The sequence below is a fragment of the Lolium perenne genome, chromosome 6 (genome assembly GCF_019359855.2).
Source record: "Lolium perenne isolate Kyuss_39 chromosome 6, Kyuss_2.0, whole genome shotgun sequence".
NCBI lineage: Eukaryota > Viridiplantae > Streptophyta > Magnoliopsida > Poales > Poaceae > Lolium > Lolium perenne.
The window spans coordinates 9,738,701-9,760,143 of record NC_067249.2 but is presented as its reverse complement, the minus strand read 5'-3'; the positions used below and the strand labels follow the sequence as shown (position 1 = coordinate 9,760,143).

Sequence of the window (21,443 nt, the reverse complement as noted above, 5' to 3'; positions counted from 1 at the left end):
CCCAAGTTCACATACTTATGGCAAAAGCTCTGGAACAGAACGAACGTGCTACGTCCTCTGCGATCGGCCGACTAGCCTCAAATTGGACGATTGTCGTACTTTTTTGCCAAAAAATACCATCACGTGGCAAATCACCAATATGGTCTCCCACCGGTGAAAACCGCCACAAGCACCGGTGACAGTACGATGAGTCCATAACCGGCCCGCCCACAGAAAGGCGTTGGCGCAATGCTCTTCAGCTACCACCGCCCTCGCCTTCCCGTAACAACCGGAATATGCCGTCTCCTGGCAAGCAGCGTAATTCCCGTAGGGGTGAAAATCATCCATGCAACGCTAGCCGTAATAGTTGCCGTGATGATTTACCCCAACCACCTCCTCCTCCACCGTCAGGCGGTGGCAGCAATGGTAGTCAGAGTAGCAAAGGACATCATCCGCATGGAGGCAATGGACCGCCTCCCCCTCCTCCACCATCATCAGGTGGCGGCAAAGGTGGTGGAGGTGGCGGCAGCCATTTCTCAGGTCGTTACCATAACAACGGACGCTCTCCTGGTCAGCGCGACACTATGATGATAAGCTGGCTATGGAGATAATAATGGAAATCTGGCGGCGTATCATGTAAACAAGCCCGACCTGAGGAAAAAGCTTGATCGAATCCAACAAGATAAGGACGAAGCCTACATGGGACCTAAATGCCACGGCCCAGACGTCCGTAAATAGCCATACCCGTCTATGTTTTGTCTACCTAAGCATATTTAGACTTACGATGGGGTAGCTAAACCACACACCTCTGTCGAAATTGCCAATGGCAACAGCTTAGTACCAGCCAGATATCTCCCGATTATGCTAACAGGAACTGCCAGGGCTTGGATCAAAACTTTGCTAGAAAAATCCATCAACAATTGGAAGGATATGAAAGATGACTTCACCAGAAAATTTGAGGGCACGTACAAACGCCTGCATACAGCTGTGGATCTTCAGTGCTGCATTCAGCAAAAGGATGAATCTTCCCGACTTTTGTTAGCCAGATGGATCACCATGAAAAAGGGATGTGAAAACGTGTCAGAAGAGACGGCTATCCTCAAAATTTGTTCAAGGACTCATCCGGGGAAGTACCTTAAGGCATAAGTTTCATAGGGAAAATCCCACTAATCTTGGCACGATGATTGCTATTGTCGACCAATGGGCAGATGCAGACGACGATGCTAGAGGCACTAGTAGAAAAGAAGCCTTCCATCCTAACCCATTAGTCCCCAAATACTTTGATCCGGAATTAATGGGGTCTTTAGTCCCGGTTAATAACACCAACCGGGACTAATGGTCCGGCCGGGATTAAATGGTAGATCTTTAGTCCCGGTTGGTGTTACCAACCGAGACTAAAGAGGCCTGCGCCGGCCGTAGCCTGCCATAACCCTTTAGTCTCGGTTGGTGTCCCCAACCGGGATTAAAGGTTTTTTCGGGTTTTTTACTCCCCACGCACCCTTCACCACCCCCCCCCCCCCCACCCACCCGTGGATCGCCTTTTTTTGCTTTGTAAAATACAAAAGAAAATGATAGAAAATTCAAAAAATAAAATAATTTCAGATTCTTGTATGTTATGCAACCTACTATTTGGCAAAATTAAGAAATTCAAATTTTGACTTTTTTTGCAAAAAATGTTTGAAAAATGGTAAAACCGCATTAACTTTTGCATACGACGTCGGAAAAAAACGTATAATATATCAAAATCATCGTGGGAAAAAGTTACATCTGAATTCACCTGGGTTTACCCGGTTAGCCAATTTTTAGATTCTCAAAATTCCAAATGAACATACGAAAGCAGGAAGATTTTAGTTTTTGCTATAAATTACGGATTTTATATTTTTTTATTTTTCAAAAAATTAAAATTAATAATTGCATCCTGCATAAAGATTACTATTACTTTTACCCAACTTTTAGATTTTCAAATTTTTAGGTTTTAGGTTTGGCAAAAATAGAATTATTTAAAAAATTTAAAAATTTAAAAATAATGCAAATTAAAAAGTTATGTTTATTTATTTATTCAAGATTATTATTATATCATTACTTTTGTTTATTAAAAGAATTATTTGAAATTCAAACAATAAAGAAATGTGACATCAACCAACATGTTAATAGGATTGATATGATACTAGTATCACATACATGCGCGCGAAGCACTTGGATGCGAGACGGGATGGAACTCGGAAGTTAAGCGTGCTAGTGCTAGAGTAGTGGGAGGATGGGTGACCGAGCGGGAAGTTTGACCACGAGTAAGTAATTTGACTAGAGATAAGTGTAGTTAGAGACTAAACTATGCAAATAACTGAAATAATAGAAATTCTGAAAAAAAAGAGTGGAAAAAAATTATAAAATAAAATAAAATAAAAAACTTTTACATGGAGGCAATTTTGCCCCGACGCACGCAGCCCACGTGGATGGACCTTTAGTCCTGGTTCGTAAGCAACCGGGACTAAAGGGGGTGAGCTTTAGTCTCGGGTATTTAGACTAAAGCATCTTTTTCTACTAGCGAGGCACTGAAGACCTGGCTATCGCAGCAGCCAAGGAAGGTGGAAAGCAGAATAAAAAGCGAAAAAAATAATAACGATGAATAGCCCCCTCCCGAGTTGGTCGCTGCTACATTTGGCCAAGGCTCCCAAGGTGGCAAAGGCGGAAGAGGTGGCCAAAATTCCGGCAAGCGAGGCTGCGGAGGCGGCCGAGGGACGTGACGTGTTTCTTCTGCAAAAGGGTCTAGTTACGAGGAGTGGCGTGATATGCCTTGTGCTTAACATACTATGCTCTTAGGAACGCCAGCCACTCACTCCAACCTCCACTGCCAGAAGCCGGCTTCAAGGGTAAAGCCAGTAAAGACAAGAATAAGCTGGACAAAGAAGCCAAGGAGCCAAGTGACTCCGAGGAAGGAGATAAGCCGCCAGCTAAAGAGCAGACATAAGGAAAGAAACCATATCCGCAAAAGAGAGACGCTTTCCATGTCTTTTTAGGATCAGAATCTGTGAAGGCCCGCAAGGAGGCCCTTCGAAAACTTAACGCCACGGTACCTGCTGTTCCACAATACCTTGATTGGTCAGATACAACAATAACTTGGGACCGTACAGATCATCCAAAGCATGAAGCGCGTCCGGGAAGATATGCCCTGATAGTTGATCCTATGATTGACGGCTATGGCTTTTCCAAGGTCCTTATGGACGATGGCAACAGCATAAACACACTCTATGTAGAGACGCTACAACGTATGAAACTATGTACAATGCTGCTCAAGCACAATAATGTGGTCTTTCATGGTGTTGTACCTGGAAGACAAGGCCAATCACTCGGCAGTATCACCTTGGATGTTGTGTTTGGCTAATTACCGCCTTGAGCCCCTCACTTTCAAGGTCGTGCCCTTCAAGAGCATGTATCACGCCATATTTGGCCGTCCGGCGTTTGCCGCCTTCATGGCAAGGTCTTCCTATATCTACACCAAGCACCACCGTCGAGCCTAACATTAAGAAGGCTCACGAGTGCGAAGTTGGTGCAGCCGCCTTCGCTGATGTTGTCCTCAATACGGACAAATATAAGCAACTAGTGAAGGAGTTGAGCCCCATGGAGATGCCGGCCACAAAAAAGCAGATTGTTGAGCCCGCCCTAGCCTTCAAGGCATATGGAGAAACCAAGGTGGACCTTGTCAAGTTTTTACGTGCAAATAGGGATATCTTTGCATGGCAACCTTCTGATATGCATGGTGTCCCTAGGGAATTTGCCGAGCACTCCCTAAACGTCTATCCTGATGCTAAGCCGGTTGAACAAACTATCCCGGTTAAACAAACTATCCGGTGCTTTGGTCCTGAAGGACGGCGTGCCATAGGCAAGGAGATAGCCCGGCTCCAAATTGCCAGCTTCATTAGATAAGTCATACATACAGAGTGGCTAGCAAACCTCGTACTTGTCCCTAAAAAGGACACTACTGAATTAAGAATGTGCATTGATTACACGGATTTGAATAGGGCTTGTCCCAAAGATCCGTTCCCTCTCCCCCGCATCGATCAAGTTATTGATTCAACAGGCGGGACAGAAGTTCTGCATTTTCTCGATGCATACTCCAGCTACCACCAAATACATATGAGGGAGTTTGATAAACTCAAGACATCCTTTGTCACCCCTTACGGGAACTTTTGCTATGTTACCATGCCTTTTGGGCTAAAAACCGCAGGTGCCACGTATCAGCGTTGTATGCAATGCTGTCTACGCGGCCAAATTGGTCGCAATGTCCACACTTACGTCGACGATATCGCGGTGATGTCGAAAAAGAAAGATGATTTCATTGCTGACTTGCAAGAAATGGTTGATAACCTGAGAAATTTCTGGATGATGCTAAACCCCAAGAAGTGTGATTTTTGGTGTTCCAGCCGGCAAACTTCTTGGCTTTATCTTCTCTCATCGAGGCATCAAAGTTAACGGGGGAAAATCAGTGTGATTCTTGATATTACGAGGCCCACATGCCTAAAGGACGTCCAGAGCCTAACCGGCTGCGTCGCCACCGTTAGTCGGTTTGTCAGCCGTCTTGGTGAGAAGAACTTGCCTCTCTATCGGCTCCCGAAAAAGTCCAACAAATTTGTCTTGATAGACGAGGCGGATGCCGCCTTGGCAAAATTGAAGCGTACGCTTTCCACTGCCCCATACTCGTAGCACCAGTATCCGAGCCTATGCTGCTATACGTCATATACGTCACTGCATCCAACAGATTTGTTAGCATCGTCCTGGTGGTTGAGCGTAACGAGGAAGCCCAAGAATACCCACTACAGCGGCCGAGTTACAACCTCAGTGAAGTTTTAACAGAATCCAAGTAACGTTACACTCAATACTAGAAGCTGGCTTACATCGTAGTTTTGACGCCAGAAAACTGAGACACTATTTCTCAGAACACTCAATTACAATGGTTAGCGAGGCTCCCCTGTCTTCTATCTTTGGCAATTGGGGTGTTGCCACAGCCGAGTAGCCAAATGGGCAATTGAGATAGCCACTTTCGAGATTAGCTACAAACCCCGGCTAGCGATCAAATCTCAGGCTCTAGCTGACTTTTTCGTCGACTGGACAGAGTCAGTCCAAAATACGAATATACCAGATCCACACTAGTGGACATTGTACTTCGATGAATACAAGCAAGCTGGGGGCTCGGGGGCTTGTGTCGTTGTCAGATCCCCTAAGGGCGATAAATTGAAATACGTACTGCAGATACACTTCAATATCACCAATAATATATGGCAGATTAAGAAGCTCTTATGCATGGCCTCCGCATCACAAAGGACTTGGGTATCAAGCAAATCCAGTGCTTCGGAGATTCCGATTTGGTCACCCAACAAGTCTCTGGAACGTGGGACACCAAAGACCCACATATGATCGCCTACAAGGTGGTTGTAGATGAGTTCGCCAAATGCTTTAAAGATACGAGGTCAGGCACATACTAAGGGCCGACAATGATGAAGCTGATGCTCTCTCCCACCTTGGATCTGGTGGTAAACCAATCATGATAGGTGTCTTCCTTGAAAATCTATGGGTTCCTTCAATTCAAGGTGCCGACCAGGACAACCCAGACAAGTTCGACTCACCTCTACACCCTGTAATGGTCATAATCCCTGAGCATCGCCTTACATTGACTACCTGGTGGATAAAAAACTACCACAAGATGAAGTACTTAAGCGACAGATCATCCGACGAGCCAAGGCATACACTGTTATCAACTATATAAACGGAGCGTCACAGGTGTCTTCCAACAATGTGTTTCTCCGGAAGAGGGAATAGAAATCCTAAGAGAAATCCATATCGGCGATTGTGGCCATCATGCCTCCGCCAGATCCCTTCCTGCCAAAACCTTTAGGCATGGTTTTTACTAGCTTACCGCCAAGGCGGACGCCCAGAAGATAGTCGAAACATGCGTTGGTTGTCAATACGACGCTACTAAACCATGTTCTAATGAACGTTTCCGCTTTTGATCTTCAAGGGTATGTAGATGCGTACTCTCCCTCTCGTTGCTTTGCATCTTGTAGATTAGATCTTGGCTCTCGTAGATTAGATCTCGGTTTTTTGTCGTATCCGTAGAATTTTTTTTGTTTTCTATGCTACGAATCCCATAAGGCTGATGCCACGTAGAATTAAGCCGTTCATGCGCTCGACTTTCCCATTGGACTGGGGGTGCGCGACTGATTCTATGTCTAGCCGAATTCCCATGTAGTTGCAGTATTGCTCTGAGTTCTCCTTGCGATAGGTTATTTCCATTATCAGTAATAATACTATGTGGAAGACCATACCTGACGACGATATCCTTGATGAAACGTGTGGCTGTTTCATCACTGAGGCTTGCAATGAGTCTAGCATCAACCCATTTGGTGAACTTATCCACTGCAATGAGGATTTGAGTGTATCCAGACGCTGATGTTCTAAACGGACCAACCATGTCAAGCCCCTAGACGGCAAAAGGCCAGGTCATGGGGATGGTGTTCAGTTCCAAAGCCGGCTTGTGCGCCTAGCCCATGAGATCTAGGCCACTCCCTCTTGGTTCCTTGCAGGCCTCGCGAGAATGTGGGCCCTAGTGGTAGCCCTCCGGAACCTTCTAGAAACCCTCCGATACAATACCGAAAAATTCCCAAACTTTTCCGAAACCCTAAAATTGACTTTCCATATATGAATCTTATTCTTCGGACCATTTCGAACCTCCTGGTGATGTCCTGGATCCCATCCAAGGCTCTGAACAAACTTCGGTCTTCACCATTATCCATTTCTCATTACTACCCTAGCGACATCGAGCGTTAAGTATGTGACCCTACGGGTTCGAGAATTTGCGGACATGATCGAGACATCTCTCCAATCAATAACCAATAGTGGGATCGTGGATATCTATATTGGCTCGCCGTATATTCAACGAAGATCGTTATCGGTTGAACCACAATGTCAGGATTCAAATAACCCCGTATCCAATTCCCTTTGTCTCTCGATATATTACTAGCCCGAGACTAGATCATCGGTATCACCATACCTAGTTCAATCTCGTTACCGGCTAGCACTCTTTACTCATGCCATAATATAATATCCCTGTGACAAACTCATTAGTCACTTGCTTGCAAGCTCTTTGGATATTACATTACTGAGTGGGCCCGGAGAATATCTTTCTATCACATGGATGGACAAAATCCCAGTCTTGATTCATGCAACCCAACAAGCACTTTCCGATACACCCAAAGACAACTTTATGATCACCCATTTACGAACTGACGTTTGATGCCCTCAAAATATTTTTCCGGTACTAGGGAGTAACACAATCTCATGGTGTAAGGAATAAGTTATTTGACATTTAAAATCAGCTTAGGCAATTTAAACATAGTGACTTGATCTTATTGCTTTGCTAAATTGGGTCTGTCCATCACATCATTCTCCTAATGATATGACCATGTTATTAATCGACAACTCATGTCTATGGTTAGGAAACCATAGCCATCATTAATCAACAAGATAGCTAAGTAGAGGCTTGCTAGGGACTTAGTGTTGTTTATGAAACCACATGTGTATTATGTTTCTGGTTAATACAATTCTAGCATGGAGTATAAATATTTATCATGAACAATGAACAATGACAATAAATAACTTTATTATTGCCTCTAGAGCATATTTCCAACGGTCTCCCACTTGCAATAGAGTCAATGATCTAGTTTACATTGGTAAAGATTTAGCACCCATGGCCTTCTGGTGCTGATCACGTTTTGCTCATACAAGAGGTTTAGTCAACGGGTCTGTTACACTCAGAACCATATGTACTTTGCAATTAATTTTTGTCTCCACGCATCACTCATCTCGAATGTGTTTGTATGGCATTGTATAGGTTTGGTCTCCTGGTGGAACCTTAATTCCACGGTCTAAAATATGTTACTAATATTGTCACACACACAATATAGCTTTTTAGTTCTGACACGCTCGGAACTACACAAAGTTCGAAAAGAACTTCTTGACTCAGGTGCCCTCCTTAGTCATTGTAAAAAGAATGATATACTCAACCTTCGTTCTAGAATCTGCCATAATGTTAAGCTTTAGAACTCATCTAAATCTAGCATAGAATTCTTCTAGCCCACGGTACTACCTTTTAATAAAAATTTAGCCTAATTGAGATTGAAATTCATTCGTATATGTGATGAAACTAGTATTGGTGTAACATATTACAACGATTTGTTTGTCACTACCTCATACGAAACCATACCCTTAGTTCTTCTAAAGCACTTAGGAATACTCTTACTGTTGTCTAGTGATCATCACATGAATCACTCTGGTACATGCTCGTAACACTTAAGAGCATTGGATATCTGGTTGTGTACATATCATGGACTTCATGATTTAAAATCACTCATGTGTTTTACTCATCAAGTGTCAAACATACTCAAGTCTTGCTAAAACTCCATACGACAAGAACACTTTCTTGACGTTTCCATATTGAACTACTTCAATATTTCTTATACATACTTTGACTTAACCTTATTAGGCACCTCAATCTATCTTTATAGATCTTGATGCTCAATATGGTTTTAGTCTAGGTCCTTTCATTGAAAAATTATTTTCAGTGAAACTTTAATTGTGTCAAGTAAAGATATACCAGTTTCAATCAACGAGATGTCGTCCACATAAAGTATTAGAAATGTGTCTTAGCGCTCCCACTTAATTTCTTGCAAATACAAGCATCTTTGCCCTTCCTGATGAAATCAAAACTCTTTGACTATTTCATCTAGTGAAGATTCCAACTCCGTGATGTCTAATTCTTTTATTGAAGTTTGCATACCTATCTAGCATTCTATGGATTTAACAAAACCCTCTATTGTATCTTGCATACACCCTTATTATACACTCATGTTAAGGAATGCAGTTTTGCTATCCAACTATCATATCTCAAAATTGAAATATGAAGTGATTGCTAGAATAATCCACATAGACTTTAAGCATCGCTACGGAAGATCTAATCTCATCGTAGTCAACTCCTTAAACTTTGTCGCAAACAATCTTTCGACAAGTCGAGACTTTTAAAGGATATGACATCCACGTCCAATTATTTATAGATCCAAGGGTCTACCAAGTTCCAAACTTGATTCTCGTATATGGATACTATCTCGGATTTTATGGCATATGGCCATTTTGACGGAATCAGGGCCTGATGTCTACTTCCCCCTCCTTTTCCTGTAGACAGTGTTGGGCCTCCAAGAGCAGAGGTTTGTAGAACAGCAGCAAGTTTTCCCTTAAGTGGATCACCCAAGGTTTATCGAACTCAGGGAGGAAGAGGTCAAAGATATCCCTCTCATGCAACCCTGCAACCACAAAGCAAGAAGTCTCTTGTGTCCCCAACACACCAAATAGGTGCACTAGTTCGGCCAAGAGATAGTGAAATACAGGTGGTATGAATATATATGAGCAGTAGCAACGATGCCAGAAAATAGCTTGCTGGCGTGTAGTTGATGGTGGTAGTATTGCAGCAGTAGTAACGCAAAGAAAACAAGAAACAAGCAAAGAGTAACGCAGCAGTATTTAGGAACAAGGCCTAGGGATTACACTTTCACTAGTGGACACTCTCAACATTGATCACATAACAGAATAGATAAATGCATACTCTACACTCTTGTTGGATGATGAACACATTGCGTAGGATTACACGAACCCTCAATGCCGGAGTTAACAAGCTCCACAATTAGATCTTCATATTTAAGTAACCTTATAGTGTAAGATAGATCAAAAGACTAAACCAAGTACTAACATAGCATGCACACTGTCACCTTCATGCATATGTAGGAGGAATAGATCACATCAATACTATCATAGCAATAGTTAACTTCATAATCTACAAGAGATCATGATCATAGCATAAACCAAGTACTAACACGGATGCACACACTGTCACCATTACATCGTGCAGGAGGAATAGAACTACTTTAATAACATTGCTAGAGTAGCACATAGATAAATTGTGATACAAACACATTGCAATCATAAAGAGATATAAATAAGCACCTCACTATGCCATTCATCAGTGAATAAGTATTCTGTGAAATATAGCCTAAGAGACCCACACGGTGCACACACTGTCACCTTTACACACGTGGGACAAGGAGTCTCCGGAGATCACATAAGTAAAACTCACTTGACTAGCATAATGACATCTAGATTACAAGCATCATCATATGAATCTCAATCATGTAAGGCAGCTCATGAGATTATTGTATTGAAGCACATAGGAGAGAGATGAACCACATAGCTACCGGTACAGGCCCGAGCCTCGATGGAGAACTACTCCCTCCTCATGGGAGCAGCAGCGGTGATGAAGATGGCGGTGGAGATGGCAGCGGTGTCGATGGAGAAGCCTTCCGGGGGCACTTCCCCGCTCCGGCAGCGTGCCGGAACAGAGACTCCTGTCCCCCAGATCTTGGCCTCGCGATGGCGGCGGCTCTTGAAGGTTTCTGTGGTTTTCGTCGAACGTATCAGGGTTTTCGATCCAGGGGCATTATATAGGCGAAGAGGCGGCGCAGGAGGGCTTCTGGGGGGCCCACACTATAGGGGGGCGCCCCCCCCTTGGCCGCGCCGGGGTGTGGTGTGGGGCCCCCAGGGCTTCCCTCTGGCGACTCTCGGGTGTTCTGGATGGTTCCGGGAAAAATAGGAACCTGGGCGTTGATTTCGTCCGATTCCGAGAATATTTCGTTACTAGGATTTCTGAAACCAAAAACAGAAAAACAGAAGCGGCACTTCGGCATCTTGTTAATAGGTTAGTTCCAGAAAATGCACGAATATGACATAAAGTGTGCATAAAACATGTAGATAACATCAATAATGTGGCATGGAACATAAGAAATTATCGATACGTCGGAGACGTATCAGCATCCCCAAACTTAGTTCTGCTCGTCCCGAGCAGGTAAAACGATAACAAAGATAATTTCTGGAGTGACATGCCATCATAACCTTGATCATACTATTTGTAAAGCATATGTAATGAATGCAGCGATCAAAACAATAGTAATGACATGAGTAAACAACTGAATCATAAAGCAAAAGACTTTTCATGAATAGTACTTCAAGACAAGCATCAATAAGTCTTGCATAAGAGTTAACTCATAAAGCAATAATTCATAGTAAAGGTATTGAAGCAACACAAAGGAAGATTAAGTTTCAGCGGTTGCTTTCAACTTATAACATGTATATCTCATGGATATTGTCAACATAGAGTAATATAATAAGTGCAATAAGCAAGTATGTAGGAATCAATGCACAGTTCACACAAGTGTTTGCTTCTTGAGGTGGAGAGAAATAGGTGAACTGACTCAACATTGAAAGTAAAAGAATGGTCCTCCATAGAGGAAAAGCATCGATTGCTATATTTGTGCTAGAGCTTTGATTTTGAAAACATGAAACAATTTTGTCAACGGTAGTAATAAAGCATATGTATCATGTAAATTATATCTTATAAGTTGCAAGCCTCATGCATAGTGTACTAATAGTGCCCGCACCTTGTCCTAATTAGCTTGGACTACCGGATCATCACAATGCACATGTTTTTACCAAGTGTCACAAAGGGGTACCTCTATGCCGCCTGTACAAAGGTCTAAGGAGAAAGCTCGCATTGGATTTCTCGCTATTGATTATTCTCAACTTAGACATCCATACCGGGACAACATAGACAACAGATAATGGACTCCTCTTTTATGCATAAGCATGTAACAACAATTAATAATTTTCTCATTTGTGATTGAGGATATATGTCCAAAACTGAAACTTCCACCATGGATCATGGCTTTAGTTAGCGGCCCAATGTTCTTCTCTAACAATATGCATGCTTAACCATAAGGTGGTAGATCTCTCTTACTTCAGACAAGACGGACATGCATAGCAACTCACATGAAATTCAACAAAGAGTAGTTGATGGCGTCCCCAGTGAACATGGTTATCGCACAACAAGCAACTTAATAAGAGATAAAGTGCATAATTACATATTCGATACCACAATAGTTTTTAAGCTATTTGTCCCATGAGCTATATATTGCAAAGGTGAATGATGGAATTTTAAAGGTAGCACTCAAGCAATTTACTTTGGAATGGCGGAAAAATACCATGTAGTAGGTAGGTATGGTGGACACAAATGGCATAGTGGTTGGCTCAAGTATTTTGGATGCATGAGAAGTATTCCCTCTCGATACAAGGTTTAGGCTAGCAAGGCTTATTTGAAACAAACACAAGGATGAACCGGTGCAGCAAAACTCACATAAAAGACATATTGAAAACATTATAAGACTCTACACCGTCTTCCTTGTTGTTCAAACTCAATACTAGAAATTATCTAGACCTTAGAGAGACCAAATATGCAAAACCAAATTTTAGCATGCTCTATGTATTTCTTCATTAATGGGTGCAAAGTATATGATGCAAGAGCTTAAACATGAGCACAACAATTGCCAAGTATCACATTACCCAAGACATTAATAGCAATTACTACATGTATCATTTTCCAATTCCAACCATATAACAATTTAACGAAGGAGAAACTTCGCCATGAATATTAAAAGCTAAGAACACATGTGTTGATATGCAACAGCGGAGCGTGTCTCTCTCCCACACAAGCATGATGTAATCCAATTTATTCAAACACAAACAAAAATAAGAAACATACAGACGCTCCAAGCAAAGCACATAAGATGTGACCGAATAAAAATATAGTTTCAAGAGAAGGAACCTGATAATGTTGTCGATGAAGAAGGGGATGCCTTGGGCATCCCCAAGCTTAGATGCTTGAGTCTTCTTGAAATATGCAGGGGTGAACCACCGGGGCATCCCCAAGCTTAGAGCTTTCACTCTTCTTGATCATAGTATATCATCCTCCTCTCTTGACCCTTGAAAACTTCCTTCACACCAAACTTCTCATAAACTTCATTAGAGGGGTTAGTACATAATCAAAAACTCACATGTTCAGAGGTGACACAATCATTCTTAACACTTCTGGACATTGCTCAAAGCTACTGGAAGGTAATGGAACAAAGAAATCCATCCAACACAGCGAAAGAAGCAATGCGAAATAAAAGGCAGAATCTGTCAAAACAGAACAGTCCGTAAAGACGAATTTTTAATAAATACTTCCGTTGCTCAGATCAGAAAACTCAAAACTAATGAAAGTTGCGTACATATCTGAGGAACACGGACGTAAATTGGCATATTTTTCTGATTTTTCTACAGAGAAAACAGCCCAGATTCGTGACAGATAGAAATCTGTTTCTGCGCAGAAATCCAAATCTAGTATCAACCTTCGATTAGAGGCTTCACTTGGCACAACAAAACACAAAACTAAGATAAGGAGAGGTTGCTACAGTAGTAAACAACTTCCAAGACACAAATATAAAATAAAGTACTGTAGCAAAATAACACATGGGTTATCTCCCAAGAAGTTCTTTCTTTATAGCCATTATGATGGGCTCAGCAGTTTTGATGATGCACTCGCAAGAAATTATAGTTGAAGCAAAAGAGAGCATCAAGAGGCAAAAATAAAACACATTTAAGTCTAACATGCTTCCTATGCATAGGAATCTTGTAAATAAACAAGTTCATGAAGAGCAAAGTAACAAGCATAGGAAGATAAAACAAGTATAGCTTGAAAAATTTCAGCACATAGAGAGACATTTTAGTAACATGAAAATTTCTACAACCATATTTTCCTCTCTCATAATAACTTTCAGTAGCATCATGAGCAAACTCAACAATATAACTATCACATAAAGCATTCTTATCATGAGTCTCATGCATAAAATTATTACTCTCCACATAAGCATAGTCAATTTTATTAGTAATAGTGGGAGCAGATTCAACAAAGTAGCTATCATATATAGGAGGCATATTGTAATCATAATCAAATTCACTCTCCATAGTAGGTGGAACCAAAAGACCACTATCATTATAATCATCATAAATAGGAGGTAAAGTATCATCAAAGAAAATTTTCTCCTCAATGCTTGGGGGACTAAAAAGATCATGAAAACCAGCTTCCCCAAGCTTAGAACTTTCTATATCATTATCAACAATGGTGTTCAAAGCGTTCATACTAATATTACTACCAGCATGCAAATAAGATTCCATAGGTTTTTTAATTTTCGCATCAAACAATCCATGTTTTAAATCAGGAAATAGAATAAGAAGCTCATTCTTGTCCATTATGCCAAACTAGTGTAAACAAGAAACAAAAAGATGCAATTGCAGGATCTAAAGGAAATAGCTTTGAGTACTTACGGCGCCGGGAAATAGCTTAGTAGCCGAGGTCCGGAGTGTGAGTACCTTTTACCTTTCCTCACTGCAACGGCGCTTAAAAATAGCTTGATGTCTACTTCCTCCTTTTCCTGTAGACAGTGTTGGGCCTCCAAGAGCAGAGGTTTCTAGAACAGCAGCAAGTTTTCCCTTAAGTGGATCACCCAAGGTTTATCGAACTCAGGGAGGAAGAGGTCAAAGATATCCCTCTCATGCAACCCTGCAACCACAAAGCAAGAAGTCTCTTGTGTCCCCAACACACCAAATAGGTGCACTAGTTCGGCGAAGAGATACTGAAATACAGGTGGTATGAATATATATGAGCAGTAGCAACGATGCCAGAAAATAGCTTGCTGGCGTGTAGTTGATGGTGGTAGTATTGCAGCAGTAGTAACGCAAAGAAACAAGAAACAAGCAAAGAGTAACGCAGCAGTATTTAGGAACAAGGCCTAGGGATTACACTTTCACTAGTGGACACTCTCAACATTGATCACATAACAGAATAGATAAATGCATACTCTACACTCTTGTTGGATGATGAACACATTGCGTAGGATTACACGAACCCTCAATGCCGGAGTTAACAAGCTCCACAATTAGATCTTCATATTTAAGTAACCTTATAGTGTAAGATAGATCAAAAGACTAAACCAAGTACTAACATAGCATGCACACTGTCACCTTCATGCATATGTAGGAGGAATAGATCACATCAATACTATCATAGCAATAGTTAACTTCATAATCTACAAGAGATCATGATCATAGCATAAACCAAGTACTAACACGGATGCACACACTGTCACCATTACATCGTGCAGGAGGAATAGAACTACTTTAATAACATTGCTAGAGTAGCACATAGATAAATTGTGATACAAACACATTGCAATCATAAAGAGATATAAATAAGCACCTCACTATGCCATTCATCAGTGAATAAGTATTCTGTGAAATATAGCCTAAGAGACCCACACGGTGCACACACTGTCACCTTTACACACGTGGGACAAGGAGTCTCCAGAGATCACATAAGTAAAACTCACTTGACTAGCATAATGACATCTAGATTACAAGCATCATCATATGAATCTCAATCATGTAAGGCAGCTCATGAGATTATTGTATTGAAGCACATAGGAGAGAGATGAACCACATAGCTACCGGTACAGCCCCGAGCCTCGATGGAGAACTACTCCCTCCTCATGGGAGCAGCAGCGGTGATGAAGATGGCGGTGGAGATGGCAGCGGTGTCGATGGAGAAGCCTTTCGGGGGCACTTCCCCGCTCCGGCAGCGTGCCGGAACAGAGACTCCTGTCCCCCAGATCTTGGCCTCGCGATGGCGGCGGCTCTGGAAGATTTCTGTGGTTTTCGTCGAACGTATCAGGGTTTTCGATCCAGGGCTTTATATAGGCGAAGAGGCGGCGCAGGAGGGCTTCTGGGGGGCCCACACTATAGGGCGCGCCCCCTTGGCCGCGCCGGTGTGGTGTGGGGCCCTGTGGCTTCCTCTGGCGACTCTCGGGTGTTCTGGATGGTTCCGGGAAAAATAGGAACCTGTGCGTTGATTTCGTCCGATTCCGAGAATATTTCGTTACTAGGATTTCTGAAACCAAAAACAGCAGAAAACAGGAACTGGCACTTCGGCATCTTGTTAATAGGTTAGTTCCAGAAAATGCACGAATATGACATAAAGTGTGCATAAAACATGTAGATAACATCAATAATGTGGCATGGAACATAAGAAATTATCGATACGTCGGAGACGTATCAGGGCCCATCATAGCTTGTTTCCATTTAGTTGGTTCATCATTGTTCAACAACAATTCTTTATCCTCAAATCTTTTATTTGATTACAAATTCAACCAGACTATGAAGTTCAATAGGTACTTCGATCATCGGGACTACAACACCATGTAGACACGGGAGCAGTGAGAGTCGTGGCCGCCTCCGGAACCATTTCCGATGCTGCGCTAGTTTGCTCATTTTTCTCAAATTCAACAATCATATCGAGTTCTATTGTTCTCCCACTAAACCTTTTGCGAGAAACTCCTTCTCGAAAAATATGCCACTATGGGCAACAAACACTTTTGCCTTTGGTTCTTTGGTGAAAGGATTACCCAGATTTAACCCTGGGATAACCTACAAAGATATTTATCTGTTTTTAGTTGTAAACTTATTTACTTATGCTTCGCATACCAAAATTACAACAGATCATGATGGTGCTCTATTTAGTGTTAAAGCGGTAGTCTATAAAGTATATTACTCAATATAATGGCAGTTTTGGATCAATGATTTCACCATGTACTAACAAGGTTTGATTACGTCTCCCAAACAATTCATACTCCTGTGGAGTTTCGGGAGGCGCAAGTTGCGGAATAATTCTGCAACACTTAGATGTTCGTTAAACTCGCAAATCAGATATTTTCACTACGATCCAATCATAGATATTTGATTTTTCTTGTTACGATGATTTCCACTTCGTGCTGAAATTCTTTGAACCTATTGATAGCTCCTAAAAATGACGTGTTTTTTGAGGTGTTTTTATATGGTTTTTATTTGGATTCCTTGGTTTTCACTTTCTAACTAATAGGCAAAGTGCCAAAATACAATGAACCTTACATTTCCTAGTGCTTTATGATACTTTCAGGAAATGGTCAATTTAGGAAGAAAATCAAGTCATAAATGTAGACTTGGAGGAAATCAAGCAAGTCCTTAATTGAAAAGATTTACATCCTAGGCAGCAGATGTTTTAACGGGCACTGGTACGGTCATCCTGACCGTACCACGTGACCGTACACTACTGCAGAAATGCTTATAGCCTCCAGGTTATCAGTGACTGGCAAAATATTGCCTGTCACTAATAAATGTACCAGTGACAGGCACATATAAGCCTGTCACTAGTATTAAAAAGGATGTCACTGAGTTTTTTTCTAGAGGCGGGCCGGGACTAAAAAATTGCTAGTGACATGCCCACAAAAGTGCCTGTCACTAGGGTCTGATGGAAAGCCTTGTTAGATCCCACTTGGCCCGCTTGTTCTCCTGGCCTGCCCAACTCGCTTCCTACTTGGGCCGATTGCATCCTCCGTGTACGAGGCCGACTCTGCCTGTACGATCGATCGATCGGATGTGGCCGGAGGAGATTCGTGGTCGTTTGATTCGTATTGTAAACCAACTGCAGCCAAAGTCGGACCATTTTCTTCGCATAAAAGCGCGCTATATCATCCCTATTTGCAGTACCAAATAAACCGAGCTTGATCGCGGGTGTTCTTAAACTCCAGCAATTTGACCAACGAAATAAAAGAGATTTGGAGACGAGTTGAAGGAGTTGGGCGACCCAAAAGAAAATTACGCGCTATTATTCATATATATCCTGGTTCCACGAACGTAGAAAAAATAGTTTACTATTTTTAATGGCGACCACGTTAGATCCCTCTCTGCATTTCATGAAGTCCAGGTTCAAGCCGTGTTTGACAGTTTTTTTTTTTACTTTGCTTTTTTATTGCTTCACAAATTGAGAGGCATAAAAAAAGGAAAATATATGCACGGGGCAGGATGGATGGTTATAACGTGTTTCATTTTCCGTTTATCTTGAGTTGCCTTTCAAATTAATTTTAATTTACATATAATAGTACCCCATTACCCTGAGAGCTCTCCAAACCCCAACCGCAACCGCCCTTCTCCCGGTCGCGCTCGAACGCCGTCGCGCCGCCAGCCAACGCCAACGCCGCGGCGCCGCCAGCCCACGCCGCCGCCGCCGTCCGACCCGTGGCCCTGCATCCCCAACGCCGTTGCCCTTCATCTCCAACGCCGCCGTCTGACCCATGGCCCTGCATCCCCAACGCCGCCGCCTCCATCTCCAACACCGCCGTCCGACCCGTGGCCCTGCATCCCCAACGCCGCCGTCCTAGGACGCAGCCCTGCATCTCCAACGCCGCGCCGCCCGTTCACCCGACGCGAGAACTCCTCTGCCTGAAGCGAGGACACCGGCGCCTTGCACCACAGCTCCTCCAAAGCAGGTTAGTACACCACAAGCCTGATCTGCTGCGTGCCCCACCTATTCCTTGCAGCTCTACTAATTTTTTTGCCGGTGTGGCACAAGTCTGGCTCTTCACATCCAGGTAATTTCCTTTTGTATGTTACCAGCACAAATCAATTGCCACAATCCTTTTCCAATCCGGATGCTACATAGTATATATGTACATAGAACTGCTAATGTGTAGGTCGAGCGAAGTCACACACCACAAACGGATTAAAGCCGAGAGTTCATTTCAAGTACAGACAAAGCAATTTATATTGTAGCATATATTCTGTCTGATGTCCAGTTAGTCATGTTGTTTTCTTTCTATCCCTTCTGCAAATAGCACATCAGGTTGCTTTGTGTCTGTTCCATTGGATTGGTTGTGAAATTAGTGTGTCAATTCTAAGTGACATAGCTGTTGAATTGCTTTCAACTTTCAAAGCTTTTAGGATATCAGGGAGTTAAATCAATTGTCTGCTGCTCCTAGTTTACATATATATTATATATATATCAGAGCATGACCAACATGAACATTTAGTGTATATTCCTGAATAATCACTCTGATATCATGCTTGGAAATATATTATCAAAGCAAATATATCACTCCCCTCAGATTTCTAAGTTGTCGAAAACATATAGCTAATACTAACATCTTTGTGTAGGAATGGAAGAATCTATGGCAGTGATGGCTTGCCGGAGGTTCATGATTCACGCACAAAGTCTGCTGCCATCCAATTGAACAAGCATGCATGATCACCGGATGAGGTATCGGGTATTTTATTCATCATATATTTGGTCAGCTTGAAATGCACGTTCTTCATGATTAATGCTGCAACCCAAAGCGAACTAGGAATGCGGTTGTAAAAATGCAGTAGGTAAACAAAGGCTTGCAGTTTGTGCGTATAGATTGCTTCTATATTTTTTTGATCTAGGATGAATTATTATTTCTTCTCTTTTATGGATCTCAGCAGATGCTTTTTTTGTTTGTAATATAAATATCAAGTAAATTTGCCACTTCAAATTTAAATGCTCACATGTAAAAAGCAGACCCAAATGGAGCTTATACTCAATAGTATACACGATTGTTCTCTTAATGTACGTCACATTTGTAGTCTCTCTGAAAGTGTCTTTGTTACTAATCAAAATCAGTGTAATACTCTTAAACGCTGTTAGACGAACGTGTACAGTTTGGTCTTTGTTAACCAAATGATTTGAGAAAATGCATATGCGAGGCAAATGTATGTGCCTCTGTTGCAATGTGCCAATAAAAACTAGTTATATCTACTGAAGACCCCTTTGCCGTTGTGTAAATAATTCGAGCTGAATCGGAAACATATGACCAAAGTTGATGTCATTTTAGCATAGTAGATTTAGTTAAATGCACATCTCTGAATTTATAGGCCAAAGTGTGCATTGTTTGGTAACTTCAAAATTTTGTGGGGTTGCTTTGTTTGTAAGTGAATTGCTGCACTTTATCGAAAAAGGTGCATTGTTGCATATATACGGAGCCCCGATTAGTTCCTTCTACTGTTCTGGCTACATGTGTGCTCATGTGTTGCCAGGGGCGGAGCTGCGGCCGGTGCTAGTTTAGGACACTCTATATGCATCTCGTGGTTCCTGAACATTTCTTTCTTATTTTCCAAATTAGTTTCATGCCATTGCCGATTTTGTTCTTCCTGTGACAGGGTGCGTTGAGGTTGTGGGCTGCGTGAGGTCCGAAGAGCTGGTCTGCTGGGAGGACGTGCCTGAATCAGTAATGCCCTCGTCTCTCCTGTCCATTACCTGAATTTTCCCTGTTATGCCACTCATATATTTCTGAACTTTGTTCATTGGATTGATGCAGGCCAGGCTGGAAGGCTTGAGTGACTTTTGCTGGCTTTGCGAGAATCCACAGGTTTGCCAAATCTCCCCAAGATCACGTTAAGGTGTTTGAATTTGTTGGTCGTTATTAGTAGGAATGTAGCAGCTTTCTTTGGCTAGTTTCAAATCCCACACTTGTTAATGTCTGCTGCCATCGCACTACATGAACCTGAAGCATGTAGCATCTGTGTCATCGGCTTACTAGCTTGACAAAGTGTTCTGCTCTATAAATCTTGGAACGAACTCATTTGTGCTACCTCGGCTGTAGCACTGGTCCAGCAGATCAGCACAAGGCAGTAGTTACTGTGTATTCAGCATTGGACGAGAGAGAGGCAAGCTAGCTTTTGCTCGTTTCTTTAGTCCTGCACGATCGATCGCTTCTGTCTGTCTCCTATACCGTTCTTTGCATGCCTCGTTTGACTTTTTTGTCTCCCCAACTTAATCTCCATCTTAAGAAATACTCCCATGGACGACACGTACAAGGGAAGCTTGTACTGAATGCTTGTTTGAATCTGCTTAGACCGTAACATGGTGGTATTTAGTAAACCGATGTAAAGTTTATGCCATTTTTTAATTTTTGTTTTCTACTAGGCTATTTATGTTTTTGTGAGTGGGAATTTTATACTAGGGTGTATTTTGCATGACACAATTTGGCAAACTTAGCACCTCCCTTGATCCGTTACAGAGCTCCGCCACTATGTGTTGCTCTACTCTGTCTAAGCTATTACGGAGCCAGTGAATTTCTTTTAATTTTCATTATCTACGATTCTTATGTTCCCTTTTGCCATTATAGGTCTGATCAAGATTCTCAAGAAGTATGACAAGAGAACTGGTGCCATTCAAAATGTGATGCTTCAGTGTTGAAGTTCTTCAACACTGAGCTCCTGTACCACCTTGTGGAGGAGTGTGAGGCCATGCTCAACCAAGTCCTACCATATTGAACAAACCATAATCCTAGTTCTTCCTTGAATAGCAGCGGATGCATTCCAGTGATATAACTGCTCTGATAATATGTTTCCAAGCATGATATGAGAACGAGAACATGTACATGACTAGCTTGATGAAATATATTGTAACTTCTATGCACATGTTATGTCATATTGGGTGATCGATGTGAACGTATCATTGGTACACATCTTATTGTGCAATCTGAAAAATATGGAAAATTTATGTAAAAACAATTTATTTTTTTATTACGGAAATTACCAGTGACAGGCACTATAACAAGCTAGTCAGTACAAAAAAACCCCAGGCCCGCGGCCTTCTATCGCACTAG

The 21,443-nt window shown here is 42.1% G+C and overlaps 1 long non-coding RNA gene across 1 annotated transcript; it reads left to right on the top strand.

The window, feature by feature from the left end:
* Positions 1-18,151: 18,151 nt before the first annotated feature.
* Positions 18,152-21,242, top strand: LOC127310886 (uncharacterized). Its single transcript, XR_007857415.2, has 5 exons — positions 18,152-18,305; positions 18,970-19,072; positions 19,993-20,060; positions 20,151-20,201; positions 20,961-21,242. It is a non-coding gene; the product is annotated as an uncharacterized lncRNA (long non-coding RNA).
* The last annotated feature ends 201 nt before the right edge of the window (positions 21,243-21,443 follow it).